This window comes from Mauremys mutica, chromosome 6, assembly GCF_020497125.1.
Source record: "Mauremys mutica isolate MM-2020 ecotype Southern chromosome 6, ASM2049712v1, whole genome shotgun sequence".
Lineage (NCBI taxonomy): Eukaryota > Metazoa > Chordata > Testudines > Geoemydidae > Mauremys > Mauremys mutica.
In genome coordinates this window covers 60,659,527-60,667,511 of record NC_059077.1, presented here as the reverse complement: position 1 = coordinate 60,667,511, position 7,985 = coordinate 60,659,527, and the positions used below count along the sequence as shown (strand labels likewise).

Genomic DNA, 7,985 nt, shown 5'->3' with positions numbered 1-7,985 from the left:
AGGGGTTGAGTTAAGCCAGCCTTTAGCAAAACCAAACCCGTAAATTACCTCCCCCACAAAAAAAACAAAACCCACACCATGTCATACAACTTCCTACTTTCCCTTAAATGAGTAAAAACTGGGAAGCTGCAGTTCAGTCCCTTGTGTCATTTTTTCTAAGTTCTCCAGTCTTTTGAAGGAAAAAGAAATTAAAACATGAGGTCGCTAATAAAAAATAAAAAGGAAGGAAACATTTAGGGATTTTCATGAGTATATAGAATAATTTCAGAACCTATTTATTAAGCAGTTCACTTTTAAATGCCTGGCAGGGAGTTCAGAACAGTTCTTGGAAGCTATTAAACTTTTGTTTAAGAACAGCGTGGGTGTGGGTGGGTTTTTTTAATGTAGTTTAAACTACCTGAATCTCTGCTATTTAAATCTGTGACTTAGCCCTTAACATGTCACATCCTCCTTGGTTCAGGTCTAAAATGGAAAAGTGTCACCAGGATGATACTCCTTCCTGCAGTTGCACTCCATCACTCTCCTTGTCTGGCTCACTTGGGACTCAACTGCTTTCTGGCGTGGTCCTCTGGCCATGTCATTGTAGCCATCCCCTTCCAGGGTATCAAAGTCTCTCAGGACCCAGTGTCCAAAACAGTCTTTCCATTCACTGACCCTTAGTAGTGCTACTTCCACAATAGGTAGTAGGGGAATCCAGGCTCATCCTCTATGCTGGCTTCCAACCCAGGAACCCTACAATGAGCAGTCAAGATTTATACAGTCCTGAACCTTACTGCTGTGTCCCTATTTCCTACCTTACCTTCTCTCATCTTAAGAGTAATTGCAGATTTTCTCTCTACAGCTGCCTCCTACTTTCAGCTAATGGGCTTTATACAGGCTGCTCCTGTCCTGTCTAGCTGACCTCCATCACTAATTAACACTCATCACTTCCTGGCTCCTTCTAGGCAGTTAATTGGACACCCCTTCACAGGAAGTTTACACAAATCTACTGCTGGTACCACCACTAGTGTAAATAAGGCTCTGATGGCTTTCAGTGTTTTCATCACCATGTAAAAATGGGTCCAGCACTGGAGCCTTATCTCCACTAAGATTCCCAGTGGCTCTAAAATTGGATCAAAGCAGAGAATCCAGGAGAAAAGTTTGGAAATTCTGTAGACAAGGCTTTGGAGAGACTGTCATGTTTGCAACAAAACTCCTCTTTTAATCAGAAGGTGACACAATGAATAAAAGGTTGTACTTGCTTTGTTGCATCAGTAACTTAGTTGTGATACAGAATACTAATTTAAGATTCTCTTGCTTTTGAAATTAAGCAAAAATTACACATTGCATCTTGTACCACATTAAAGTAGTTTAATGGCTAGTCAATATGTATCTTTGAGTTCATTCCCTAGTCATACTGACACTTATATCCATTTCAAATGCCTGTTTAATCTAGGGTAGTAATGGTATAATTGGTATAATAGAATAGTACGTGCTTCCACATTATCTAGTCTTCCTAGCATTAAAAAGAATATCTTTGAACTTCAAACCCTTAAAGTAAATCTTTGCAGACATGTCTGTCTTCCAGTTTCCAAGACTCTGCATAATTTTTAATTAACCCTATCTTTATGACTAAATGCATCCTATTAATACCTTCCTGCACAGAGCTTCATTAAAACATAAGCAGCACATTCATACCAATAATTCATTTCTTCAATGGAGAGCATAATTCATTTGTGCAACAAATAGCACAGTTCTCAGCTGAAACAATACAAGCTTGCATATCATAAATACAGACACCAAAATGATTAAGATTGGACAGTTTTGTTATACTTGTCCAACCTGCCAAACAAGATCAAGTTGAAGTGTGGAATCAGAGTGGTTAACCACTGGAATAAATTTCCTAGGGAGGTGGTGGAATCTCCATCACTGGGGATTTTTAAGAGCAGGTTGGACAAACATCTGTCAGGGATGATCTAGATAATACTTAGTCCTGCTTTGAGTGCAGGGGACTGGACTAGATGACCTGTCGAGGTCCCTTCCAGTTCTATGATTCTATGATTCTATTAATTTCTTTTTTATTGTTAGCAGTGTAGCCTTTGATTACTTTAAGGTGCAAAAAGGCACAACTCACTAACTCAGGCGGCTACTTGAGATTTGTTACAGGAAATGACATTGAGTCGTACACAGAGACATTAAAATTTAATTTAGTACCCAAATACATACAAGTATAATAGCAACTTTAGAAAAGATAAGAATTATAGCAAAATGACCATGTGTATTTAGCATACTCACAACTTTATGGAGACCATCAGAGGTAGGGTGACCAGATGTCTCATTTTTAAAGGGACAATCCCATTTTTGGGACTTTCTTATATAGGCACCTATTACCCCCCCCCCCCATTCCATTTTTTCACAGTTGCTATCTGGTAACCCTAATCAGAAGTGAAGATGAAAGAGAAGCACCATAAGTGCATCCAATCATTTGACGAAGTGGGTATTCCCCCACAAAAGCTCATGCTCCAATACGTCTGTTAGTCTATAAGGTGCCACAGGACTCTTTGCTGCTTTTACAGATCCAGACTAACACGGCTACCCCTCTGATACATTCCAATCATCCTGATACCCCAAAATAAGGGTTGGTCTGGTAATCGTTCATAACCCTTCTTTCCTTACATTCCCACACATCTGAGACAATATTTGATTAAATCTCAGCCTTCTGACCATGTGTGTTGTTCTGGAGGACCATATTTAGTGTTCCAACTGCCAATGTATCTTATTTGCATCAATATATTTCCCAAAGGTTAATATGTAAATATGGTTGCTTCATGGTTATAGTCCAAAAAAAAAATCCTTAAAAAATCTGCTATTTTAAATTCAGTTTTTTTGCTGTTTGTGTGTTAGTCCCAGGATACATATTGCAAAGTCTTATAACCCTAGGTCAAACATTTAGCATAAGGTTTGAATAGTTAGTCTAACTGCTAGGCCCCAAGCTTAGTACAAAGCCTATTTCAAATACTTTTACATCTTATTTTCTTCTATTTGCATTATAGCTTTGATAATAAAAACAATTACTTCCTTAAGTGTCTTAGTTTTTTCCTAACATATAGATTATAGTTTGATCCTAAGAATGGAACTCCCAAGATAGGTCGGGATCAAAGGCCAACCGCAGTTAGACATTGTATTGCACACCTCCCATGGAATTGTGGTATAGTAAAATATGAAGTCTCCTTGTCATGGAAAAGGTTTCACTCCAAATACATACACAAGAGAAGTGCCAAAATGAGAATAGATTTTTAGAAATTTGCTTACCCTTTCTAGAATACTCAGAAGGTGGAGGGATCCCCAGCCAGCAAACCAGATTCTTTAGCCAGTTTCTTTAAATATTAACCTGATCCTGAATAAGTAATGCAAAATGTATGTTAACATTACTTTGCCTTACCAAGAAGTTTCCACAAACGAACACATACCACAAGTTGCCCTCAGCAGTTTAAATTTCCTTCTTAAAAATATTTATTTCTCAGTTTTGAGCAAAATATTTTCATCATGCTGATTGTCTGTTTTGAAAAAGAATGATAATTATGCAGGTGTGTCATGGGGTAGGTACACCCTGTCATGGAGTGTTGGGTCATGTAGGTTAGATGAAATGGTGGAGGCAATTCTGTAGCCAGTCAGGTCCTATGCTGAGGACCCTTACTGTAACATGGAATAGTATTACTTAATAACTAGATGCCATAAGCGGCCTTTCCCATCAGGGCAGCATGGTCCGAGTCAGTGAGTGGCCCAATGGCCAGAGTCAGTGAGCAGCCCTTCCCCTCAGGGCAGCGAGGCCCCATGGCAAGAGTCAGTGAAGCAGCCCACCTCTGAGACTGCGCAGCTGGTTGGCCTGTTGGGGAAGTGGGGTGCCACTCAGGGGAGTGTGACACCCTGGGTAAGGGGACTTGGGTCCTCTCTGCTACTCTAAGTCCCAGATAAGGGCTCTGGTGGTGGTGGGGATGCTCACCACTGAGTCAGCGGGAATCTTCCCAAAACACGCTGACCAGTCCCCTGCTTCACTCACCGGTGAAGAGTTTGAGTCCCCTGGGCTGCTTCTTACCCTTTCCCCCTTGTCGAAACTCCCTGGGTCCCCCAGGGTCTCTGAGATCCTCAAATGGCTGGGCTCCCACGGGTGCCATCCTTCCTCTGGGCTCGCCAGGCAGCCTGGAGTCTCCAGTCAGGAACTCTGAGAGCCATAGTCGGGGTTTGTAGCAGCTCCCTGCAGGGGGCTTGCAGCCTGTGTCCTTCCCCCATCAACAGCCTCCCCAGACTAAGCTGGGCTGCTACCTTTATATATGCTGCCTCCAGGCTGAGCATGCCCAGCAGGGTTAGAGGGATGGGGCTTCCTCAGCCTTCAAAGCAGAGTCAACCCATTTGGGGCTGGTACGGGGTAAGTACATGCCATCACAAGGTGCTTCAGGAGATATTTTATATATTAATCACTAGAAGAAGTATGTGTATTTTGCCTTTTACACAAACCATCAATGTGTCATCAATAGAATGAGATTGGAAAATTGCTGCAAGTTCTTTAATTACAAGTGTTTGCACCTAATATTTGTTCCTTCATAATAAACAGTGTTTTTAAAAACTATTCATATAAGCCAGCTCTGACTTTGTTTTTATGTAATGCACAAATGTTTCCCTGAAAGCAAAGCAAATCCTTGGCTGTTAAGAAGATCAGAGTCGGCCTTTGTGTCACCTTTTGAAATGGAGCTGCCCATTTAATCCTGTTTTTATAGTTTAATTTTAACAGAACAGTTAACAATAAGAGCTAATATGCAGTCTGATTCTTTGTAGTGGAAGTCTGACTTCAGTGGAATCAGGTCCATAATTCATAAGCAGAATGTGTCTGAACATATAACTGTGTGTATATCTTAAGTTCATTAAATTTTAATGTAATGCCTCATCAATAACTCACGTACTATACATTATAACTGAATTATTGAGGGAGTGGGATTTTCCCTTCAAATCAGGTTTTATAAAGTACCTGAGGGTAGTGAATTTGCTGGAGAAGCTGTGTGGCAAGGTCACTCAGTGACTTTCATTACTCCACACTCCTTTTTTGTCTTCTGCTTCTGATAAAGCGAAGATTAGGAGGACACCAGCTAAAGACAGGCAATTTGTTCATGAGCCATGTTTTGCACACTACACTAATTTGGTCTCCATGCTTTCTTAACCAAGACAAGTCTATAGATAAGTCTGTCACAGCTAAGTAACATCCAGAGATCTTTAGTGCCGCTAACTTATTTTGCTTCACTTAACTGCCATTTGCAGCTCAGATTTTTGTACAGGAGTCACAAATTTTACTTCATCTTGAATGCAATTACTGCCTTCCTTTTTGCTTTATACTGGCATAAACCTCCACCCAGGAGATATTAACTTAAGAAATTAACAGAGACCAGTGGTAGCATAGACCAGGTCACCAATAAGGGAGTTAGGTGAAGGAAGAGTGGAAATTTGAGAATAGATGATGCCAAGTCCACTCTGTCAGTGGAAACTTGGGACCAGTTTTCAAATATCCTCAGCTCCCATTTAGGCACCTAGATGAAGTAGCCAGATTTTCTGGAAGCTGCTGGGTGCTGAGCACTTTGCTAGTTTTCATTAGGGATCAGAATTTCAAATATAACAAAACAGTTGGGCCTTGTTTACATTGACAGTTGCTACCTGTTTATTGACATCTGTGTTAGTCTAAACTGAAGATGTTTCTACCAACACATGCACCAAACATTTGTGCCTGGTTGACATTAGAACATAGACTGTATATAGCACTGTTGTAGATGCATTATTGCTGAAAAACTAGCTGTATTTCCAGTACAGATGACTGCTTTGGTTCTTATTAGGAACAAAGGTAACAACCCCAAGATAAAGTTCCCAAGGGGATGAAATAAAGGTACTAGGAAATAAACACTGTTAAAAACATTTTTGGTATCTAAATAAAAGAATCTTGAAAACACTCAGTTTGGTTTGCTCTATTTTAGTTATGTAAGACCAATTTTCTAATTGGATGGCATAATTATCCACAAGAGATCTTACCCAAATTTTCCAAGACAGCTGTTATTAACAAAAGTCGTTGGTTGAGATACATCAAGAAATATATATGCAATCCCATCCTAGAGCATCCCTGGTCCTCAAAATATGGTGAAGTACTTTATCCTCCCTCCTACATGTTTCACCTTATGGCCAATGGGCTCTGGTTTTTGTGTTTTGTGGGCTGAGGGCAGGTCTCAGCACTTTATTAGGGTAAAAGACAGAGTTAAATTAAAGGAGAGATAAAGACAGGAATTAAGAGGAGAAAAAAGCTGGGAGGCAAAATGAAGTTTTCTGCCCTACTCTGCAAAGAGTAACTCAGGATCTGCACCCCCTTCTGCTGTTGGAAGCTAAGTCTTGCCCTCTCCCCCATCACTGTTTTTGTCCATCATCAGTATTTTGGGGTGGTTTCAACCAGACTCGGGCTCTACATAAGAACTGTCACCTCTAAAACATTCTCTATTTAAAACCATAACAAGATTTACAAGAAATGCAAACCTTTTATTTGATCTGATGAATTATGTTGATTTCATTTGATTATTGTATAGAAAATCTGACCCATTGCAAATGATATCAGAAAATGTTGAAAAATATGAAAGTTTAAAACTGAATGTAGCAAAGTCTTAGATCATTCTCTTTTCAGCTCAGTGCTTTCCTTCTTCCCCCTCCCACAGACTCCTCACTGTCACTGCAGGACCCCTGGAAAGAACCACTGACATCTCTTATTTTTTACTCAGCTTTCAGGTGCTTGGGGCTGGTATCTTGCATCCAGCAGGGGCAGAACATGCTGCTGAATCTTGTCTCTTCTCTGGAGTAAACTTTCCTTTCTATCTCACAGCCAGAGATTACAGTCCCAGTTTCCTCAAAATCTCAGCCACTTCTAATTTCCCAAGATAAATACCTTCCAATGGCATAACTGCAGGGACCCTTGCCAAAATAACCCAGCTGGACTCCATCAAGCACTTCACGCCAGTTGAAATATGCAGGAACAGTCAGTAACCCCCTTAAACACGGCTCTGCAAAACAAAAAATAGTGCTTAGCCAAGACCTGAATTGTATGAAAAGTTGTGACATCTTTAAGTGGGGATAAGAACAGCCCATGCAGGTATAGTGAATTTTTACTATTCCATTTCCCAAGAGCTATCTATCTGCCTGAGCACATAAAACCATGGCACTCATAAGATTTAGAGCAGGAACACTTCCCATGTTTGACTTTTAAACTTTCTCCTTTTCCTCTGAACATCCAAAATCAATGCTGCGCACCCCCCAAGAGTGATACCCAGCTGGGTATAAAGCAGAACTAATCACAGATCAATTAGATATTTATCATATGAATATGAGTTTTAAATTTTCAAAATCCTTTGTTCCTGTACTCAAAACGTATGTGGAAAGGTTTAGTCCAAAGTCCCTTTTAACATCTACCTTATAAATTCTTGAAAGAGGGAGTTTATAATGTACTACAAGACTCAACTAAAGTCACATGAATTGCACTATTTCTACCAGCTCTAACCAAAACAGAGACAGCATTTTAAAGATAGGACACTGAATATGACATAGCATCCTGGCTTTTAGCTTCCACATTTGCAAACAGTAATACAAGTGTCATTTTCGGATCAGTCACCCAGCTGCAAACAAAGGATATGACTCTTGATCTAACGATGATCCCGATAGCCATCTGGGAGAAATTTCAACTTTTTGGAATTTGGGTTTATTCTGCATCAGAACAAGAACAAAATTTTCCAAAATATTTTAGTGAATCAAAACATATCAGAAACACGGTGCTTCCAAAACTAGATGTGAACAGCAGAGGTGAAACTGACAATAGTATCATTTTCACTGAGCTGCTGCTGAGGCACGCAGGGTCTATGGCTCCAGGGCAGCCATGCCACATGAACTGCCCCTGGCCTAGGGCCTCCATGCTTCCAGACTCCCAGGCCAGCTAG

At 40.4% G+C, this 7,985-nt stretch overlaps 1 long non-coding RNA gene across 1 annotated transcript; it reads right to left on the bottom strand.

Moving 5' to 3' along the window:
* Positions 1-364: 364 nt before the first annotated feature.
* Positions 365-7,064, bottom strand: LOC123373231. The gene is made up of 3 exons (XR_006580623.1): positions 6,944-7,064; positions 3,292-3,376; positions 365-732 (listed from the first exon to the last, which is right to left on the bottom strand). It is a non-coding gene; the product is annotated as an uncharacterized LOC123373231 (long non-coding RNA).
* Between the last annotated feature and the right edge of the window lie 921 nt (positions 7,065-7,985).